Genomic DNA, 20562 nt, shown 5'->3' with positions numbered 1-20562 from the left:
AAATCACTCCATGATGTCTTCTAGAGATGGCCTTTATCACGGCCAAATAGCCAATCCACAAAGAGCCTGCCGATCTATAACCTGAGCTAGTTAAAAATACGAATATGGCTTCTTGATGGAAGAGTCTAAGGTTTGGGTCTCCCGGGATGTTGTTAAAAAAGACCTGTAGCGGATATGGACTTTGCATTAGGAGTACCTTTCTTCATTTTGAGAGATGATTGGTGAGTTTCTTTCTTTGTATTCTATAACTAAGCTACCCAGATAGCGAACTTTTGTTCTGTAATTACACGGTATTTAAGAAGCAAATTGATAGGATAACGTGTTATTATTGGCTACTGGGTTAATAGCTATTTTGGCTGGCGTAATAATACTGCCTAATGTTTCTGGTGTGCAGAGCAGAGAGGTAAGATATCCTACAGAAGGGTGATGGCAGTGGATGGAGTATCTGACTTCTGTAGAGCCCTTTGGGGTAGCATGTTGGCCTGCAAGGCTATGGAAGGTAAGGGGCCCGGTGGCATCTCAGTCCTGTTGGAGAAGCCTACAGGGAGTTGGTATTGGCTTTCCCAGGGTTCTTTAGACACTGGGAGAAGGTAGTTTCCTGCTTCCTGGACCCTTGCTACCGTGATGAGTGCCATCATTCTCAGCAAAGACATATTCCAAACATGAGGAACCAAGATTTTGGGGATATTTAATTCTTTTTTTTAATTGGTTGCCAATAACTTTTGAAAAAATTGTTTATATGTTTTTACATCATTTTTATGTCCCAGTATATTGCTTCTTTCCCTGTTCTCCTGCCCCTCAGAGCCCAGAGTTCTTAACTTGGGGTTATGGATAGTTTTTAGTAATTTTGTGAACTTGTATGGGAAAAAGAATTGCATCTTTGTTTTCACTAACTGAAATTTATTGTTTCTTTTAATTATGAATGTAGGAAGCAAATATTGGATCCATAAGCTTTATCAGACTTCCAAACAGATTCATCACACACACACACACACACACACACACACACACACACACACACACACACACACACTTGCATAAGAACAAGGAATAAAAAAGAGAGAAATGAAAAAAAAATCAGTTCAGAGAAAGTATCCTAAATGCTTATCAAACAGAACTGTTTTGGTCCATCAGCGTCACATTACGTTTTCTGTATTCTCTCTTTGACTTGTATTGACGTCTCTCCTTCTGAGATCTAGGAGGGGGCCTAAAAGGCTTCATAGAATTAGGCTGACCTCAAAGGGCCATTTGACAACTGCCCTTTATGAAATTGAGGCTCGGGGTGTTTAAGTGCCCAAAGTCATCAATGGTAGAGCCTGAATTTTAATGCAGACCCCTCCCCCCCAAGGCAGTGCTCTTTTCACTTTGCCAGCCCGAGTGGCTCTTCAGTGTTGCTGTTGAAGAAGAAACGCATCCTCTTTGCCCAGCTGTTCTGGGTAACCTGCCAAGGTTGAGGCCTAAGTGATGGGATTTTGTTTGCCAGTTTCCAGTCATGTGGAAATTCTCTTGCTTTTGACTTTGGAAAAACCAAAAGGAGGTGGCAGTCAGCCTTAGGAAGTCCTGTAGATGGATTGGAAATCCCGGTGGGGGGGTCCAGTAACCTCTCAGAAATCCCAGTGAAGCTCTCAGAATAGACTTGTTACTCACTCTAGAGTGAGGAGCTGTCTCCCTAAGAGGCAGTGAGTATCATGGGAAGAGGAGTGGCTCCATCATTCTAAAACCTGTGTTTGAATCTTGGCTCAGATGCTCACTAGATGTGTAAGGAAGATGAGTTACTTTATTCCTCTGAACCTGAGGTTCTCGCCTGTTGATGTTGCCATCCATTATTCACATCATGATGATACTGTTAACATTAGGTACAAAAGAAATGCAAAGACTTGCATCTAGAGATCCTTGTGTTTTTTCTTATTTCTTTTAGGAATTGTGTTAGAAAACATCTATTTGCCCTTTACGATGCTGTGAATTTGTATTGTGACTTTTTTTTTGTTTTGCTTTTTCTCTTTTTATTTTAAAATGTATTTTTAGCTTATACATGAACATTCTTTTTTAAAAAAATATTTCCATGAGTTATGTTGGGAGAGAAAAAATCAGAAGAAAAGGAAAAAAAGCATGAGGAAGGAAAAAAAAAGTGAAAATAGTATGCTTTGATTTGCATTCAGTCTCCTGGTTCTCTCTCTGGAGGTAGATGTTATTTTCCATCCAAAATTTATTAGAATTGCCTTGAATCACTGAATTGCCGAGAAGACTTAAGTCTATTATAGTTGATCATCACACAAACTTGCTGTCATTGTGTACAATGTTTTTCTGGTTCTGCTTGCTTCACTCAGCATCAGTTCAGGTAAGTTTTTCCAAGCCTTTCTGAAATCAGCCTGTTTATCATTTTTTATAGAATAGGTAATGTTCCATTGGTTTCATATACCATAACTTATTCAGCCATTCCTCAATTGATGGGCATCCACTCATTTTCCAATCTTTTGCCAGCATAAAAAGAGCTGCTATGAACATTATTGCACATATGGGTCCTTTTCTCTCTTTTATGATCCCTTTAGAATACAGACCTCCACAGTCGCATTGCTGGATCAAGGATTTGCACAGTTTTATTGCCCTTTTTCCAAATTGCTCTCCAAAAGAGTTGGATCAGTTCACAACTTCACCAGTAATATAGCAGTGTCCCAGTTTTCCCACATTCCCTTCAGCATTTATCAATGTCTTTTATTGTCATTTTAGTCAATCTAATAGGTTTGAGGTTGGTACCTCAGAGTTGTTCTAATTTAATTTAATTCTCTAATGAATAGTAACTTAGAGCATTTTTTCAAGTGACTATTAATGGCTTGAATTTTCCTTTCTTTCCCCCTTCCCTCCTTCTTTTCCTTCTCTCCCTCTCTCCCTCCCTCCTTTCCATCCTTCCGCCCACAATTGGGGTTAAGTGACTTGCCCAGGGTCACACAGCTAGGAAGTGTTAAGTATCTGAGACCAGATTTGAACTCTGGTCCTCCTGACTTCAGGGCTGGTGCTCTATCCACTGCGCCACCTAGCTGCCCTGGCTTGAATTATTTAATTTCAAAATTGTTCATTCATGTCCTTTGACCATCAATTGGGGATGACTTGTATTCTAAAGTTCTCTCTATATTTTTTAAATGAGGCTTTTATCAGAAACACTGGCTATAGCTTTCTGCTTCCCTTCTAATCTCAGCTGTATTGGTTTTGTTTGTGCAAAAAACTATTACATTTAATGTAATCAAAATTATCTATTTGTATTGCACCAAGGGTTCTCCTTTCACCCTTATCTTTTAATTTAGCAAAATGGATGGATAGAGAGATGGACATAGGTTGAGGAAGACTGGTTCATATCTTATCTTTGATATTTACTACCTGTGTGACTCTGGGCAAGTCCTTACGTTTATTTAGCTGTAAAATGGAAATTATAATAGTGTCTACCTTATAGGATTACTGTGAAGATCAAAAAAGATTGTATGCAAGGCTTAAAGTGCATACTTGTTGTTCATTTGTTTTCTCATTGTGCCCGAGTTTGAATCTGTGCTCTCAATAATACGGCTTCAACAAGTCTCAGCCTCCTCTGTCATTATTCTCCCAGATCCAAACAGACCTTGTGTTTTCCCCTCTCTCATCTCATTCCTTTCACTGGACCACCCTCAGTTCTACCTGTCACAGGTCTGCTCAGCTCTGCTCATTCCCACGCCACTGCATCCCCAACCCCTCCCTCTGGCACTTCTTGCATTTGCCCTCATCTTCTGGTTGTCTCCTGTAGCAGATCATAAGCTCCTCAACCTTGGGGGTCCTTGTCTGTCCCTGTATCTCCTTATAGTGCTTACAGGGCACAGGACTCTTCCTGCGCTCTAATTGTGCTTTATTCTAGAGGAGGGGCACATTTAACAGGAGGGCATTTGGACAACTCTCCGGCACATCAGATGTCTAACCGGAGGCCATTGCTCTTCATCATTAGGTCCTTCTGGAGCCCCAGGCAAGGATGGGTAGGAAGGGAGCCCGGGGTTCTGCTCGCAGGGTGTGCCGAGCCTGGCAATCTGGATCCTAGCTCCTCATTCATTCCTGATAAAAGTAAAAGGGGCTGCTTTGCTGTGAGTGTGTGTCAGGAGGATGGCGAGTTTGGTTCAGTAGAAAACCTCCCCCATGAGCTGCTGAGGGAGGGCTCTGTTGGGAAAAGTACACACGCACATCTCTGTTTGAGACAACAGCGGCCGACGGGAGACCCTCTCTGGTGTGTTTGGAGAGAGAGTCACTGGCTTAGGCTTTCATCAGCCAACAACACAGAAATGCCCCTGAAAATGGTTTGCTGGCTGTATCTTTAAGAGCAGGGAATCTCAGCTTATTATCTTATTAAATTTGTCAATTTGTTCTGCTCTGGTTTGAATAAACAGGAGATTTCTTCACCCCCTCCCCAAACCTTTTTTTCTATTGACCACCCTTCTCTCTTTCCCTTTGCTTCTTTTGTTTTGATGCCATTTTTCTGAAGCTAGTTACAAATAATTACAGGCTACGGATCGGTGTGCCTGGAAAAAAAGATGTTTACATATATTTAGGATGCCAGCTCCTCATCCCTTTGCAGTCTCTCCCATCCACAGCATATCCACTTTCTCTTTCTCTGTGATATTCTTTAAAATAAAGAAATGACAAATGCAGTAGGCACAGAGACTGAACTAATTGCATTCTGCCATAATGCGCAGAGGCCTTAGGGATTGCTGGGGCTGTCTTGCCAGAGCGGACCCCTCTGTGCTCAGGCGAGGGTCAGATGGAGCGGTCAGGCTCATTAACTCCTGAGCTTCCAGCGGGAGAAGCTCTCTCCCTGCCATCTTCCAGCACACCCACGGCCTCCACTGCTGAGTCTGCTTCCCGATAGAGGGCCCAGTGTGGGGTCTGGGGTATGTGGCTGTCCAGACCTGAAGCAGCTGGTGTGAATACAACATCTCAAGTGCTCTCCTCTTTCTCCGTGTTCATGTCTCTAGCTGTCAGCTCAGAGTGGGCAAGGACCCATGTAGCTTTCTTAGCTCTCTTTGGTCAAGTGTCTTCTTCGAATACTTGGAAATTTAAAAAGATGACTTAGAAATACATTTTAAGGCCAAGTGACATACAGTCATGACAGGATAAGTACTTGGGGGGAGAGAAATTCTAATTTATATTGCCACAGGATCTACACCTTTCCTCAGCCATTGTGTTGTTGGTATCCTGCTTTTTCTTGTTTTGCCTTCATTTCTTGGGAATAGTTGTCAAAAATCCTATTGTTACTCACAAAATATCCTCACACAGCCTCCTGAGGAATGCCCTGCCTCCTTTTAAGCAATCCTGTAAGCATGAGGTTCGGTACGGTGGTATAGTACCTTTGGAGATGTTTTCTGAACGGATGCTAGCATGGAGGTGGGAGGGAGGTGAAATAAGCAGTTCTTCTTAAAAGGCAGGCCTTTTTGGTTATCTGGGGCAAGAAATGGCTTTATTCATGGTGGCAATATACACAATTACTGCTATTCATAGTATTGTAAGGAGTATTTCAGCTGTGGGTAAATTTTCATAGGTATGCTGATGTCCATCAATTTGTATTTCCCTTCTATTTGCAACCTTCTTGTTGTCACATGTCCTCTAAAAAATGGGAAAGAGGAACTTTTTTGTGGGGGAGGGGGCTAAAAATCTAATATTTACAAAGTTTTAGGTAAGGCGTGGGTTTTACTTTCCTGGCACTTATCATCTAGTGAAGAAATAAGACACAATATATCTCTAGTAAATACAATTATGTGATTAAATTTGTTAGGGAATTTCCATTCCTGTTGGAAGAAGCACAGACCAAAAATACATAGGTTTAACTGAGCTTTTGGAAAATGATTATGAAGCCTTTCTTTGACCTGCCCTCTCCCAGGCTTAAAAATCAGTACCTGGACTATTGCAGTAATCTTTTCATGGTACCCTGTTCAAGCCTCTCCATTGCCCCTTCATCTGTCTTGGTGATCTTCTTACAGCACAGTTCTGACCCCATTACCCCCTCATCCTCAGTAAGCTACAATGGCTCCCTATTACCTCTGGGATTAAATATAAAATCCTCTGGCTTGTAAAACCGTGCACTGCTTGATGTCTTCCTATTTTTCCCAATCTTCTTATCCTTTCTTTCCTTGCAAATATGTTTATAATGCAGTGACATTGGTTTGCTTGCTAGTCTTACAGAACTCTCCATTTTATTACTCTTTGCCTTTTTACTATTTTCCATGCCTGGAATTCTGTCTGTCTGTCTTCCCCTCTACCCTCCCCCAATCTTCTTCCAGCTCCCATCCCCATGTCCAGCCCCTGACTTTCTTCAGGTCTCAGCTTAAATTCTACCTTCCACAAGTCTTTTCCCTTTGTTTTCCTCAATGCTTATATGTTCCCTCTGAGGTTATCTCCAATTTACCGTCTCATCTCTTTCTTTCCACCTACTTAGCTATCCTTTTATCTACATTTATATCATTTCTATATCTCTAGTTGTTTGTATGTAGCTTTTTCATCAGAGTATGATCTCCTTGAAGACAAGGGATTATTTTTGTCTTTCTTTGTATTCCATTATTTAGGACTGCTTCTAGCATATAATGAGTACTTAATAAAGGTATGTTGATATGTCTTGAGAGGGCTTCCCCTAAAGCCAAGATGGCAATAGTAGAAATAACCACTGATTGTGTAATCACAGAATCATAGAGAGGCTACTTGGTTCTGTTCATGTCTGAGAAATGGGTCATCCAGTTTTCTTTGGAAGACTGAGTGAGCAAGAGCTCACTAGCTTTGAAGGCATCCCATTTTACTCAACTTGCTTTATTTAGTAATTGATTTTTTAATATACTTTTAATAAAGTTTAATATTCATTATGAACATCTTTTCCACCACTTTTTTTTTTTTTTTTTTGTGGTCATTCAACAGAACAGTAGCATTTGTTAGTTCTGGAGTATAAATTTTTTTTTCTCTCTTTTTTCTGAGGCTGGGGTTAAGTGACTTGCCCAGGGTCACAGCTAGTAAGTGTTAAGTGTCTGAGATCAGATTTGAACTCAGGTCCTCCTGAACTCAAGGCTGGTGCTCTATCCACTGCGCCACCCAGCTGCCCCCTCTGGGGTATAAATTAAAACATTGAAAATGTTAGGCTTGTTAAATCTGGTTCCACGTCATCAATGATTGAGCATTAATAGTTAAATTTTTCCTTGCTGCTTGCTGTTCCATCATTTCCATCACATTGAGTCCATTTTGAGGTTTTCTTGGCAAAGATACAGAAGTGGTTTGTCATTTCCTTCTCTAGCTCATTTTACAGATAAGAAAACTGAGGCAGACAGGGTCACACATGTGGTGAATGTCTACAACTGATTTGAACTGATGAAGATGAGACTTCCTGATTCCAAGGCCAGTCCTCTACCCCAGGTTTTTCTTTACTTTGAGTCTTAATCTACCTTTTGTCATATGCTCATTGCCTTTCAGTTAAAGAGAACTTGTGATAACTCTTCAAATAATTAAAAAAAAAAACCCAAAACAAACAAACCCACCTTACTTGCGTGTTCTTCTTTCCAAGCTAAAGAATTGCGTAGGGTATGGGTTCACATCCCAGCTCTTTGTGCTGTCATCTTGGGTAAGTTGCCTTCCTTCTCAGGTTTAGTTTTTCTGTGAATTGGAAGTTTCAGCTTTTCAAAGTTCGGCTCTAAATCCAGTGATTCTTATGCCCAAAAGTGCATACCCTTTGATCTAGCAGTCTCACTACTGGCACGGTATCCCAAAGAGACCATAAAAGAGGGGGCAGGACCCACATGTACAAAAATGTTTGTAGCAGCCCTTTTTGTAGTGGTGGCAAATGGAGTGGATGCACAAGTTATGGTATATAGTGTAATGGAATATTATTGTTCTATAAGAAATGATGAACAGTTGATTTCAGAAAAGCCTGGAAAGGCTTACCTGAACTGAACTAACTGAAGCAAGCAGGACCGGGAGAGAATGTTGTTACAGTTATAACAAGATTATATGATGATCAATTGTGATAGCTCTTATCAGCAGTGTGTGGTGATCCAAGAGAATTCCAATAGACTTGGGATGCAAAATGTCTTCTTTATCTGGAGAGAGAACTATGGGGGCTGAAAGTGGATTAAAGAATAGTATTTTTACCTTTTTTGTTTGTTTTTTATTTGTTGTGTTTTTCTTCCCCTTTTGGTCTGGTTTTTCTTGTATAATATGACAAATATGGAAATATATTTAAAAGGATTATATATGTTTAAACTGTATCAGATTCTTAAGGAGGAAGTTAGTAAGGGGGAGAGAAAAAAATTGGGACATAAAATCTTACCAAAAAAAAAAGAATATTGAAAACTATTGTTACATGTATTTAGAAAAATGAAATAGTATTTAGAAGGGGGGGAAATCCAGTGATTCCTATGCTTAAACACCGCACCCCAGCTTTAGTAACTGAGATATCCACAGATTTTGCCCAAACAATGTCAGAGACTAGCTTTGAACTTGGAAGATGCTTCTTTTGCCCCTCAGATCTGGCTGAGTGGTTGGAATTGACTACTTTTCTGTATTTTAACAAGATGCTTTTATTTTTTTTCTACAACTGGTTCTAATAACACTTTAGGCTTGAAAGCTTAGCAATGAAACTCAGTACAGCAATTTTTCTCTAGGCGGAAAACACAAAAATCCGGGGAAATGGAAATTTTCTCTGCTGAGTTGTAGATTTGGATGAGTATAAAGGGTGAGGGAGCCCCACAGAGTAGCCTGTGGCGCTAGCTGGAACATTTCAGCTGCTGTGGCAAAAGGATTTTTCTTTTTCTTGGGAAAACTTTGGAGTTGAATGGGAATGGGCCCAGTCCGCTCCAGCTGCCCCCCATAGTCCCACGGTCTGGGTGGGGCTCTGGTTGACATCTTTGTTATGGAGAGCAGGAGTCCTGAGGATGGAGCAACAAAGCTTCTTCACTATCCTAGAAAGACATAGAACTGGTGATGTCTTTATATATTTGGGGGATACATGTGGGAGACAGTAATAATCACCTTTTTCTATGGTTCTAAGGTTTGCAAAGTGCTTCCTTAAGGCACTTATGTTAGACAGGCCGTGCAGGTCTTGTTGTCTTTCTTTTCCAGTAGAAACAACTAAGGCCTACAAGAAGGTCAATGATCTGTTTAAGGTTACAGAGGTAGAAAGTATGGAGGAGTATATGAAATCCAGCCGGAACGGATAGTGGGAGCCATATTGCAGGATGAAGAATTTGTTTTCTTGTTTGAAGCAGTTAATTGCTCCTGAAGATTTTTTTAATCTTGTTTTTGGAATATTGGTATTTGTGTGGAAAATTGGGGAGAGGAGAGAGTGGAAGCAAGGACACCAATAAGGAGGCTTCTCCAATAGACGTTGCAGTGGATCATGGGGGCCCAAGCTAGGGTAGAGTCTGTATGGGTAGAGAGGAGAGGATAGATGTGGGAGATGTTGTGGAAATAGAATTGATAAAACTTTCTTAAGTCTTGGGGTTTTCTGGCCAAGATGCTGAAGTGGTTCACCATTTCTTTCTCCAGCTCATTTTACAGAGGAGGAAACTGAGGCAGGCAGGACTAAGTGACTTGCCCAGGGTCACAGTCAGAGGTCATGTTTGAACTTGAGCCTTCCTGACTCCAGGGCTAGCACTCTATCCTCTGCACCCCCTGGCGGCACACAGTGGTATCAGAAGAAGTCATGGCATTTTGCAGTTGAGATCCATGTTTTGATCAGGAGGGAGTGAAGCTTGGACGTCCGAGTCCTGGGGATGGGAAGAGATTGGGAAGACGAGGAGATATGGACAACTTGTCTGGTGACCTCCACTGAGAGTTTGTTTAAAAGGGAAGAGAAGTGTAAGGTGATGACTGGGTAGGGTCGAGTCAGAGCAAGGGCTGGCCCTGGGCTCAGGAGGGACAGGTGCCCAGGAACCCTGACAGACTCCTTTAAAGATAAAGCGGAGCTCGGGCCGTGGCCAGACAGAAGTCTGGGTTCCTGACAAAGCCTCCAGTTAGTGGCCGCGTGGTCGAGCCTGGGATTCCTGAGGCCCAGTTGGAGGAGAATGGGACCTAAACCTTTGCCAGGCCCTGCCCTCGGACTCTTAAGGGGCTGCTTTGTGACCCAGCTCACTGAGACAGGACAATGCAGGACAATTAGTGACTTTGGGCAGCTCAGTTTCCTTGGATGATCTCTAAAATCTTAGATGATCTTCAAAATCTAACGTAACATTCTGAAGGTTTTATTGGAGGAAGAGGATAGCCCCTTCACCAAAGCAAATGATTGCTTAGTATAGGTTGTATCTTCTCTCCCTCCCCCCAATAATTAGACTCCTCACATGTGAAGAAATGGTTATTATTATCATTATCATTATTATTGACAATAGCCAGTTATTAACATTGATTTAAATAGGAATGAACCTAATTTTGCTCTTTGTACAGATAGGAATCATTCTAACACTTGTTTTGTCATTCTAGAGTCTGTTTCTTTTTCTCCTCCTAAATGGTGTCCAAACTCCTCTCTACTAAACATGATGCAAAATTTTCTCATGAGGATTTTGAGTCAAGCTAAAGCTTTTTAAGAATGAGGGAAACGTGGGCATGTACACAGATGATAGAGAAAGACCCAATGTTCAAAGAGAGGTTGAAGAGAAAAAGAAAATGCCTGAGAAACTGGTGCTAAGGAGGAGAGAATGTGGGTTGAGATAGAGGTATTTTGAGGAAGGAGCCTATGATGGGGGAGCCCTTCCTCCATGAAGTTTGAAAAATTTTGTCAAAAGGCAAGCAGTTGTAAGTATTAATTCATCCCGTAAAGAGCAACAGTTGGTACCACATGATAATATTAAGAGGACTGAAAATTCTTTAGATAAATTTCCATATGACAGGTCTGTAATAGGCCACTAAAGGCACTGGGATGTTTGGGAAGCATCTTTAATCTGGGAGGTAACACTCATATACCTCCCCCCAAAACTAGCCAATCAAAGCGATATCCTTTGAGCCAATTAAGGGACGTATGAAAGCTTGGATATAGAGCTGGAAGGAACAACATCTGAAGCCAACTAGTTCAAGCTCTTCATATTACAGATAAAAAAATTGAGAACACCAGGCAGGTTCACTGATTTACCTAAGGTCACAAAAGTAGCAAAGCATCAGAGGTAAGATTTGAACCTAGGTTTTTTTGACCCCAGAACCAGGTCAGTGATCTTCCTTCTGGATTAAGCTGTCTCTCTCTGCATGTTGGTGGGGTCATATGCAAGAGAGTAAGTATTAAAGTAACCATAATACTCTATCTAAAGTACAGGAATTTATATTTCTCAAAGCATTTTTATTTATATTATTTCCTTTAATTCACAGCAGCTTTTCAAAGTAAGTAGGGGAGATAGAATTAGCCCCATTTGACAGATGGAGAAAGGTGAGCCCAAGAAAAATTATTTGATTTATTCAGGGTTATTAAGATAAACAGTGTCAGAGCTAGGACCAGAATTGATTTCCCTCGATTCTTCTGCTGTTGTTTTTAAAATGAGAAATCAGGGCATAGAAAAACAAAAAAAGACCTTTTATTCTCAGGCTGGGAGGGAGGTGGGAATGAAGGGAGTGGTCCTTGAGAGTCTGTCTGGGACTGAGTATGGCCCACATCACCTGCTTTGGGCATCAGCACCAGGTGTTGATTAGTTTTGAGTTTTGAATCTCTACAGGGACCTGCATTCAGTTCCCACAGGGCTCTGGGAACAGCCCTGAGCTTTTGAGCCAGCATCAGTCTCCTGATCCCATGGCTCAAGCAGAAGCCCAGCAGAATACAGGGGTCTCCTCCTCTGCCCTACCTGTAACCTCCCTCTGGGGTTCTCCCTCAGTTCAGGGGAGAAGGAAATCTAAAGACCCAGTACTCTCATCTGTCCCCATGTGCTAAGAACAGGAGCTCAAGCAAAGAACAGGGAACAAGATCTCTGAGGTAATGAGGACCTGAGCTTTTTAAGTTTGGGGTGGGAGAGGGAGAGAATGTGGGGGAGCGTCTGTTAAAACTAGACCTTAGTGGACAGGTGTTACCTCTAACCACAGCCTCCAAAGTGGATAATTGGCTGTTCTCTGTAGTGGGGCAGGAGCTGGGCTGGGCGTGGATATGAAACTCCCTGCTAGTCTCGAGGGACTGTCCCTCTAGAGCATGGGTGAGTCACAGTGCCAAGGGAGTGAACGTGAGCCACACCTGTGTCATGCAAAGAAAGATGGAGAGGATGTCTCTTTCTAGGGTACCGAGCTCTGTCCTGTTTACAATAGAGTCGACCCCCAATGGAGGGAAGCAGAGGTGGGGATATTTGGACGCATTAGATGAATCTTCCTCTTCTGTGTTCTCCCAAGAATCTTTTTATTTTTAGTGTTTCAAGTGAGATGAGAAAAAAAAAAGTTTTATTCACGCTAACATTACCTGGCTAAATAGTGAGGACAGCAGGCTGCTGGTATGATTCAAGAGGAAGTTTGCTCCCAATTAGGGATGTGCTATAGTTAACCAGCAAAGAATCTAATTGTGCAGGTGGGTCCCGCTTTAAGAAAATCCAGCTTTTGAAAATTTCTTTCTTTCTTTCTTTCTTTTTTTTTTCTTTTTAAATTAGAGGCTGGGATTCCCCCAAAGAATACCTTGAAATACAAACCTCTTTGATGTGGCTAAGCGTTTGTTTATGAAGCATTTGGCCATTCTGGGCTGAACTAGGATTAAATAGAGAAATGTGAAGCTAAAATACCTTAACCGCTTTTATACAGGAAGAATTAGAAATCAAGATAAAGCAGTAAAGATGGAAGTGAATAGTAGTATAAGCTGGCATATTAAAAATCAGATGTAAAACTTGTAAGAATTAAAACTGCTGTAAAAAGCCCAATCTATTTGTCCATCAAGGGAATAGACTGGAAGCAGTGGGAAGAGTGCTTGTTGGAATCAGAATTCTCTCTGGCTCATTCCCATATAGCTCTTTTCTGAATAGCCCTAGTTAGATAATTTTGCCCTTGCCAGAGCCTGGTAAGTGGGGATAAGATGGGGATAAACATAGAGATTTTTGGAGTCAGGATCAAGTTGAAGATTGAGGGCAGAGTAATTAGAATCTTGTAGGCATGTGTGTGTGTGTGTGTGTGTGTGTGTGTGTGTGTGTGTGTGTGTGTGTGTGTGTGTGTGTGTATGTGTGAAAGCCCAATCCCAAATCTCTTTGTTAAATATTCCTTTTCCTAACTTTGCAAACTGGGAATTTCATGTATCCAAGGAATGAGTATATAATATGTATTAAGACCAAGGAGGTATATCCTATTGAGAACAAGTGGCAGGAAAGTTTGTGGATACTTGCACAATAACTGTTACCAACAGCCAATGTAGCTGGCTGAACATTTAGTTGGAAAAGGGGAATGTATCCTTACCCTTGGCTCTGGGTTCAAGGAGGGCTGGTGTGGATAGCATCAGGTTGATGCTGCTTGAAGACAATGAATTTGATTCCCCCATTCATTTTCTGTCATTAAAAACAATTCAATAGAAAAGGCCAGCTGCCCTGGAGTAATTCAGTATAGAGAAAATGAAGCAAAGGGTGAATTTGATTATCAACATCATCATCCTCAGCAATAATAATAATAAGTGAATTTGTATAATAATAAAGTAGCTAGCATTACATAGCACTTTGAGATTTACAAAGCACTTTACAAATATGATCACATTTTGTCCTCACTACAATCCCACAAAAGTAGATGTTATTGTTATTCCCATTTTTTGGATGAGGGAACTGAGCACTACGATTAAATGGTTTGCTCAGAGGTCATACAACTAAATAAATGTCTTTTCGACTCTGGGTCCAGCACTTACTCTGTTGCACCACTTCCTGAATGTGCCAAATCATGAAATGATAGAATATCAGAGCTGGAAGGGAGCCTAAATTACCTCGCCCAAATTCTTTATTTTATCATGACACAACTGAGTCCCAGGGAAGGGATGTACCTTGTCATGGTCTCACAGTAAATTAGTGATAGAACCTGGAGACCAGTGAGCTTCACAGTCTAGGGACATCCTAGTCCGTACGCAGGAATAAGCTTATGTACCTGGTGGATGTTAGACCCAGCTGGGAGGATGTGGCAGGAGGAGTTAGGTTACACCACTTTATATAGAAGGTAAGTCTTTGTACAGAGCAATGTCTCTGTACAATATCAATGTTGGATGAATTCATCCATCCAAAAATTTGTTAAGGGTCTGTTATGGACAAGGCCCTGTCTAAGGCACGGGGGGAGATATGACATGGCTCTTGACCTTCAGAAACCAATAGCCAATATGGGGAGGCAGATGTCACCCAAGGAAAACAACAATGGGCAATATGGAGGAATGTCTTAAGTGCTGGGTGGTGGGGCCCAGACCCTTCTTGCCATGGTTGGTCCTGGAATGGACAGAGATGGGCTGGTGGGTTGGAATGGTCAGGATTGTACATTTTAGGCAGTGGCTGGGTACCATTGGGAGAGCAGTTAGGAAAACCTGAATTCATATTCCACCCCAAACTGTGAGACCCTTAACTGATACCTGTCTATTAACTTTTATGTAAAACTGGGATAATCCGAGCATTTATCTCACAGGGTGGTGATGAAGCTCAAACGAGTTAACAAAGGGGAATTGTTTTTCAAATATTAATGCTGTAAATAAATGCTAGCTATAATTATTACTCAAAACCAGAAAGGACCCCCAAAATCATCTAGTTCTGAGGTGTCAGATATACCGTTATGCGGCCCATAATTCTCCCAAGTACAGTCGGAACCAGATTGAAATGTAATTGGGCTGTGGTTAGCAAAATAAATAAAACACAGTTGAATGCAGATAATATCCCATTTTAACACTTACTTTGTGACCCGCAGGGATCTTATGTACAGATAAGTGAGTCCTGTTTCTGTTTGAGTTTGACATCAGTGACCTACCTGAGGAAGAATAGGAGGAAACACAGGTCCAATGTAGGTAAATGGCTTGCCCAGTGTCACACAGATAGAAAGTGTCAGGTGAGATCTGTGACTCCAGGGCTAATGCCCTTTCTACTGTACTACCCTACCTAGTGGAAGCTGATGCTGGGGAGGTGAGACTTCAGCTGATTTTTGAAGAATTGGTAAAATGCGACCATGAACAAAGGCTCCCTTATCTGATCCCCTAGCAATTATCCCACCTCTTATGCGAGTCTTAGAGTCCACTTTGTAGCATGTATACTGTAGCGCTCATGTCTTACCTTTCCCTACCAGGGGGATAAGAGAGCAGAGACTGCCTTCCTTTTTTCTTTGTATCTCCCCGGTGCTAAGCCCAATGCCTTGTACATAGTAAGCATTCAGTCTAGGTTTGTTGAATGAATGAATGGGCACAGCATGTTTGTGGGTTGGTGCAGAGACAAACTCGACTCGAGAGCAAGGTATGTGTTGGGGAGGAGGGGGAGACAGATTGTGGAGGGCCTTGAAAGCCAGACAGAGGAGTTGGGACTTCATGCAGGGAACAATAGGGCTCCATTGAAGATTTTGTCTCCCAATCCGCCCTTCTGTTCCCAGAGCCCGGGAGTTTAGAATTGAGATGCTTGGACTGAGCTCTGGGAGCCACGTGCACTTTTCTTCCAAATGGGCAAAGTGATTGCCAAGCCCTGCCTTTGAAGTTTCACAAAAGCAGAGAGAGACTTTGCAGACGGTAATTCTAGCTGCTGCGGCTAAAATCATACAGACTGGCAAGGGGGAAAAAAAACGCTATCCAAACACGCTTAATCCTAGTCAAAGGATTAGTTTCTTAGAGAGAAGCTCCACCTATACTTAATAGTTTTAAATTGTTCTGGGTACCAGTTAGACTTTTAATTTTGCTATTCTCTCTGCCAGGGTGAGGATGTGGGCAGAGTTTTGGCTAATTAAAATTGATTTTTAATTTTTAATCTTTTATTTTGGAAGGGGATTGTTTCTGGAGAGAGGGTGCAGGAAGAAAGTTTCTGAGTTTTCATTTGATTCTGTTGGGCCCTTATTTGTTATTATTATTTCTTTTGGCCCTAGTGGGAGGGGTAGGGATAGGGAGGAGCTGAGTGACTCCACACTGGGCCCCCTCCCACTGGGAGGAGAGAAAGAATGCACTCACTTGCCTCTTCTACCCCTCTGAAGGAGGTCTGAAGTTCTATCCTGGCAGTCCCACTTGGGGAATCAACCACCAAGGTAAATATATGGATTATCCTAAAATTTCTGCAGCAATAGGGTGAGTTATTATTGATTCACAGAGCACGACAAAACATCACTGCATGAATTAGCAAACAGCTGTTTCTAATTTGAGTTTAGAACTGTACACAGAGGAACTTGTTTTACTGTTCACTCCTTTCATTTATAATGAATTTTAATCACCGCTACAGGTGAGAAAAATGTAGAAACAAGCTTGTATCTTGTGGAAGAAACAAAGGAGAGACAGATGCTAACAGATTTACAGTCTGTGATAAAAGGGATGTTTTGGTACACTTTACATGTAATTAGAGTGCAGCTGTTTTCAGTCCCAAGTCCACGGAGCACCACAGAATATGGGTTCTGCTGCATTTCCAAAGGGAGTAAAGAAAAACAGTGATTCAATCCTGAAAGCATTTCGTTTATCCTGAGTCGAGCAGAGCATCCGTCCTACCGACCCTTGCTGTGTCATTTATTGAAGCTGATGAAGATTATTTAATGAGGTGTTATTTCCAACTTTCCTCCTCTTCCCTCCTTTCCCAAGTGGTGAAAAAACAACAAACAATAAGACCCATCAAATTTAGTCTTGGGGGGGTTAGGGATTCTGGGTTTTTGAGGGGAAGTTTCACTCTAGAAAGGGTAGAAAGTGGGGGGGGGAGAGGAAGGGAATCTTGGAGACTTATTATCCTATTTTGCTCCTTGCAAAATGTCTGGGGTTTGTCCTTCTCCCTGCCCCCCAATGGGCTGCCCTCTTCAAGAATTTAACCATAGCAAACACTCCAGTAAATTAATGTAGGTTGGCTTTTTTTTTTTTCTTGGTCTGTTTAATTTCTGCAATAAAACTAAGGCTCAATTGCATTTTCAATTTCCGCACTAAGTAAATTTGTCTAAGGGATAGAGCAGTGCAGACTGCTTGTATGTTTGTCGAGGTCACGTTGGCTGTGTCTTCAAGGTGAAAGGCGAGCTCCTACCTTCCTATCTCCAACCTTTTATGGGTAGGACGTTGGCCCTGGACTAGCTGGGGCTGTGCTTTGGATCCTAACTCTGGCCAAGGTTCCAGCCCCATTGTAGGGGACTACAGATGCCTTTATTGTGGTCTTGGCCATCCATGTTTCTGAGGGTGCCGGCTTTTCACTGGAGAGGGAGGGCAAGAACCATAATTAATGATTCTTCATCCTCTTCTCTCTCTGCTCTGCAATGGGACTTTCCAGGAAAAGGAAGGGGAGGGGAAAAATGAGAAAGGGTTTCTTTGTTAAATCCAAGCATCATAAACAATAAAGTCAGATTATTGAGATCTCAAATCACCTTATGCTGCAACAGCAGAGGGTTTTGTGATCTGAGTAATTCTGACAATCCCTCTCCTGTGCTACTCATAGTTTTACAGATTTGGAGCTTGAGGGAGTTAGAAGTCACCTACTCTAATTTTCTCATTTTCCAGATGAGACCTGGAGAGGCTAAGTGACATATCTAAGATCACACAGATAATAAGTGTTTCGATTCTGAATCTCTGCCTAATGATTTCAAAAACAGAACTGTTTGCAAAATATCTCAACTTCTAAGTACTTGGAGTTAAAATCATTTTTTCTTATTCTCTGTGGCATATACTCATGTCTGTTTGGTAGCCAATGATCTCACCCACCATTAAAAATACCTTTGAAATTCCTATGTAAATAATGTGGGATTGGATTTTATTTTATTTTTTAGGAAAAAATAATTTTACCTACTACTAGTAGGGACCAACCAAACATGTGTGTTCTGCACACTTTTGTTTTCAACTAAATAATTTATTTAATTGTTTTCATTTGAGGTAGTTAGCACATTAAAATGTTTTTTTAAAAGACCCAGCAATTAAAAGAATGAATGTAAGCACAGTTAGGCACATCAAGTCACCAGGCTCAACAAGCACCATTTTGATGTGCAAAGTGCCCCTTAATGGAGACAGCAGCCATCTGTTAAATAAACCATTAGGAACAGTAGAGAAGGGACAGTTTGTAAGGTTTAGATTTCAGGTTTGTCTCTATCAGGCCCAGAGGTAATGTTCGGATGGGAACAATCTGTGCTCCCCCATCCTGGTTTGCTCATCTGTAAAATGGTGCTAATAATACCTAGTGGTACTCATTCACAAGGTTGTTGTAAGGCCCAAATGAGCTAGTATGTGTAAAACACTTTGCAGTGACCTAAAAATGCTATGTCAATATCAGTTACTTTAAAGTCCCTATTTGGTATTCATATTTATAAATTCTGCCTGATTCACCAGAGATTGACTGCCCACCCACACTCTTGTCCCACTTGACTAACTTATGCATACCTGTTGGCAGCTACAATCTCAGGTAAATCAGAGACAAGGAACAGCTGTCCAGGGATTGAATGAAAATCTTGTTTATCTGCTTACTTCATATTCCTTCCAGCCTATCAGGGCAAAAAGGGAACAAGACTGTTTTGTGAAGTGAGAAGCCAACATTTGGGATGATAGACTTGAGAGAGGATCTATGATTTCTCTGGTTCTAGGGGATTGCCTTTCTGAGGAAACTCCTTTTACCAGTACAGACTGCAAGTTTCTCTCCAACTTAAGAATATAGAGAATTGCCCAGAGCATTGAGCCCTGTAAGTGACTTAACTAGGATTATGTACCCATTTTGTGTTAGCGGTGAGACAAACTCAGAATTTCTTGAGTCCAGATTCACTTCTCTAACCACTTTGGCTTATTTACCTCCTACTAAAGATCATAAATTGATGATACTGATAATTAATGATAATAAAATGATGATATTAACACCTTCCTCCCCATACAAGAAAACTAATTCCCTCTCCTATTACAATAAATAAATAACATTTCCTAAACCTCTCAATGAAATGCAAATAGCAGCTGGAGGACACAGAGTCAGAAAATCCTGAGTTAAAATCCAACTTCAAATGCTTTCTAGCTGTATGATTTTGGGTAACTCACTTAACTACCATCTGCCTCAGTTTCCTCCCTTGTAAAATGGAAATAGTATTAGCACCTGCCTTCCAGAGTTGATGTCAGGATCAAAAGCACTATAAATGCGAGTTGCTTTTATTAGCAATTCAAAATTACAAGCTATTATTGTTAGTTATTCTAAATTGCAGGCTGTTATTATTAGTGATTATAAATTGGACACTGATCCTAAATTCACTGATCTTTACACTGTATAGGGTCCTATTTGGGCAGGCCAAATAGACTTGTCTCATCTATTTTCAGAGACTACTCAGAGCCCTCTGCAAGTTCAATGTGAACTTCTGAATTAGAATTCTACTATTAGTAGAAATAATAACAGCTTGTATTTGTCTATCTCCTTCCTCTGGGGAGTTCAAATTGTTGTATGGACATTATCTCATTATCCCCAGTAGTGTCCTGGGGAGGGAAAGAAGGGAAATTCTTCTGCTGATGGGGAAATGGGAGCATAGAGCACTCATGGGATGCCATACAGCCAAGTTCCATATGGAACTTGGGTCACCTTGTCCTGTACTTTCCAGTTACCTTTGGAGATTTCAGTTTTTAAACATCCTAGAGAGACTATTAGTATAGATGATTCAAATGGTGTTATAATTTTTAAGAAACCTACCACACCTATATATATATATATATATATATATATATATATATATATATATATATATATATATATATATATATATATATATATATATATATATATATATATATATATATATATATATATATATATATATATTTAGGATAGCATGATTGTGCTTTTGTTCCATCTGCAAAAATGTCCTTATTAGTGGTCTAGATGGATGCTGTGAACACTTGCTGCTATATACCAATAGTACCAGGTAGTCCACAGAGTCCTGAAAAAGATAACATAAAAAGTATTGGATTGAGACTCAGATGATTTGGGTCCAAATCCTGTCTCTGACACTATTTGACTTCAGTTTCCTCATTTGTAAAATGGGGGATAATAAAACTTGTAATATTTTATAAGGGTGATTGTGGGATGGGTGAGTAAAGCCTCTACAGACTTTTACATATCATATAAGTGTCTGTTATTATTATTTTTCTACTGTTGTGATCATGAACAAGTTACATTAACTCTCTCTAGGCCTTGGTGTGAAATGTAAAAATCTGTAAAAAGAGATTAGGTGATCTTGCAAATTCTTAACATTTTTACATCCTAATATTATAACAATAACAGTATTTGTGTAGCTGTTGACGGTTTGCAAAGCACTTTACAACTTTTATTTCATTCTTCGTCACAACTCCTTTGGGAAGTAGTTGCTATTCTGTCCCCATTTTACAGATGGGGAAACTGAAGCTGAGATGAGTGACTAGCCCAGGATCACACAGCCAGAGCTGAGACCAGATATGAGCCAAGGAAGATGAGTCTTTCTGACTCTAGGCCCAGCCATTTCCCCCTTCATTTTATAGAGTTTATTTCC

At 40.9% G+C, this 20562-nt stretch overlaps 1 protein-coding gene across 7 annotated transcripts in view; it reads left to right on the top strand.

Annotated features, from left to right (window-relative positions):
* ZNF423 (zinc finger protein 423) overlaps window positions 1-20562 on the top strand; it is a 403307-nt gene that overhangs the window by 217939 nt on the left and 164806 nt on the right. Inside the window, exon 1 of one of the 7 annotated variants that reach the window (XM_074293338.1) lies at window positions 15296-16146. The exons of the other annotated variants lie outside the window; for them this stretch is intronic. The gene's annotated coding sequence lies outside the window, so the exon portion shown is untranslated. Of the gene's footprint in view, window positions 1-15295; window positions 16147-20562 lie in introns of those variants that run through there. 7 annotated transcript variants of the gene reach the window in all.

Source organism: Sminthopsis crassicaudata, chromosome 2 (genome assembly GCF_048593235.1).
Source record: "Sminthopsis crassicaudata isolate SCR6 chromosome 2, ASM4859323v1, whole genome shotgun sequence".
In the NCBI taxonomy this organism is placed as follows: Eukaryota; Metazoa; Chordata; class Mammalia; order Dasyuromorphia; family Dasyuridae; genus Sminthopsis; species Sminthopsis crassicaudata.
This window is presented reverse-complemented; position numbering and strand designations above follow the sequence as displayed.